The sequence below is a fragment of the Oryza sativa genome, chromosome 11 (genome assembly GCF_034140825.1).
Source record: "Oryza sativa Japonica Group chromosome 11, ASM3414082v1".
Lineage (NCBI taxonomy): Eukaryota > Viridiplantae > Streptophyta > Magnoliopsida > Poales > Poaceae > Oryza > Oryza sativa.
In genome coordinates this window covers 8,994,683-8,997,350 of record NC_089045.1, presented here as the reverse complement: position 1 = coordinate 8,997,350, position 2,668 = coordinate 8,994,683, and the positions used below count along the sequence as shown (strand labels likewise).

Sequence of the window (2,668 nt, the reverse complement as noted above, 5' to 3'; positions counted from 1 at the left end):
CTAATGTTTTGCCTGCAAGTACAGTGTGATGACTGTGATGGTGCTTTTCTCAACCTCACTCTCAATATAACTAGTAAAATTACGCGCAAAAACTGTGAAGAGCTCATCGAGTATTGAATCCCCAAAATGGCTTGCTATAAGGGACTCTATTGCTGCCCTTAGGGTCGCAGACATGCTCTGTCCAGTGGCCTGAGTGGCAGCAGTGCCCTCTATTGGCTCCAAGTCATCCATGGGGTTTCCATCCATCTCCAAGAGTTGGATGTCACTTATATCAAGTAGGTTGTTCTGCCACACCAACTGCTTTAGCTCATCAACCGAAGGACAATAAATTGGTATGTTGAAGGAGTCTAGCTTCTCCTTCTCAACACGACCCTGTTGTGAAAAATGCAAATAAATTAAAAAGCGATAAGGGTATAGCTTTTCCACGTTTGAGTGACTGTATGTATGTATGAGTTGGATATTATTTCCTTTCTAACTGAAATCAATGTCCAATGAAGTGAGACGTTGTAAAAGAATGGATCAGATTGTTTCTGCTACTATTTCTACTAGTAGAAGAAGAGACTAATATATATAAAAGCAAGAAACAATATAGTCAACTTTATTTTAAAAAAGTATCTCATACTTTTAAACATTTCTTGTTTGTCCACAAGCATATTTTGACATGATTTTTTACATGCTATGGATTTTCATGAAGAATTTGATTAAGTACCAACACACATCTCATACATTTGAAAAAGTATTTAGATTGTTTGGTTTTTACTAATATGGGAGTTGTACACTTGGAGATTTTTTTCTATCAAAGGATAACATTATGGTTTAAATAATAATATGGTGCTCATGTCATGTGAACTATACCTCAGCTACAAGAGTGCGCAATCCTTGTGAAAGCAACTCGAAAATAGTGGTCGTCCTTCCTGCATCGAAGACATCTTTGCTCTTCCTCCCAACAACAGTCAGCACCATCCGGCCTCCGTGCACAATCTCTCTGCATCGCATCCGGAGGAATTGCATGAAGTCCTTCTCAAACTGATTTTGATAGAGCTTTGCCACCATTGGACGTGTAGTTGCCCCAATGTGAACATTCCCTTCATTCATGCTGCCATCGAGATTTTCAGGGACCTATCCAAACAGCCAACAAGCCCCAAAGGTCAGGAATGTTGGGTCCTAAATAAGTTTATGCAATGAGGCATATATCAACAAGCTTCACCTGAGAGAGCCACATGACACTCATGGACGAATGGAAGAAATGGACTGTGTTGCTTGGGAAGAGCCTAGTGTAGAAGGAACCTGCCAGAGCTGCGACATAGTACGGAGGAGGTTGTAACCCTCTGCAGGCGCAATGTTGTTTTGTCAACTACTCAAACTGCTCTAGTGATTGGAAGATTTGGTTGAAGTCGTTGCCAGGTAGGTCATTGAGGAGGAACTGGACCTCCATGGTGCTCTCCTCGAGAGCGCTATTACGGTTTTCACATATTGTGGTGATCACCTTGGAAACAAAGAGGAGTGTATTTCCACCGAAAGAGCAACCTAGATCAACGATGACCATTGATTGAGGATGAAGATCTATGCACATTTCCCTTACGGCTTTCTCGACCATTGGCCTAGTAGCAAGAATAGCTCTTCTCTAGAAAGATATGGAGCAAAAAGTAAAATCAAAATTATGCTCAAACAAATAATACACTTGGACTTTCCAACTCTAATGCAGGTCCATGGTAAGGGGTAGTAACAGATCACAATCTACCGATCCTTTCACAATCCAACTTAGCCGACATATATTCTTAAATAAAAAAAATCTACAAAAATTCAGTCCACCATTTTTTTGCACAACTCAAACTTTGTAGTCTTTAAAAGTTTGACCGATTGCCACCACTATCCAAGGTAATTGAAAGTGAGAAAAAAAGTGTGGTGTTCTTGCCGATTTGGCACATGACTCTAGTTAATTAACTCAATATGTACTACATATGTACAAACAAATGTTTATTAGCAGTTATCCTATATGTTCTCTTTATATATCACTAGTGAGTACAACCTACAGCGTTGGAGATAAATTGCTTAACAATTTTTCACAGAACAACATATATATGTGTAGTTTGTAATGACTAATGAAACAAAAACTAATAAGGACACAAATAGAAGAAAGTTAGGGTTGGTACAAACTTGTATCCTAGAATTCTTGGCATAGCTGAACTTGTCATCCCCTTTCATCATGTGGAAATCGCGATCAATCTTCATGGCTTTTTAAATGCTTGGGTAGAAATTGAATCCTATATATATATATATATATATATATATATATATATATATATATATGTTGTTATCTGCCCAAAGAACATGATAACGTGTTATATGGAGTACAAGAACTCACAGGAGATTTCTTCCTTTTATAGACAGAATGCTTGCCTTTGACGCACTCGGCAAACTTTGCTGTTTGTTCAATCCAAGCCATTCATCACTCAGGGGAGTAGTTTCTTTTCCTAGTTGCTTGCTTCTCGTTCTTCAGTAAACACATATATACGAAGCAAGGGAGAATTTTAATTAATTTTTGAACTTTTAGTTTTTTTATTTTAAAATTAAAGCCTTCTAAAATTTATTTTGAAACTTTGAATCTTTTGACTATGTCAGCCCACTTGACGTGGCAAAAATAACACGGTCATGCCACCCGTATTTG

The 2,668-nt window shown here is 38.0% G+C and overlaps 1 pseudogene; it reads right to left on the bottom strand.

Moving 5' to 3' along the window:
- LOC107275977 (anthranilate O-methyltransferase 1-like) lies at positions 1-2,232 on the bottom strand (annotated as a pseudogene).
- Between the last annotated feature and the right edge of the window lie 436 nt (positions 2,233-2,668).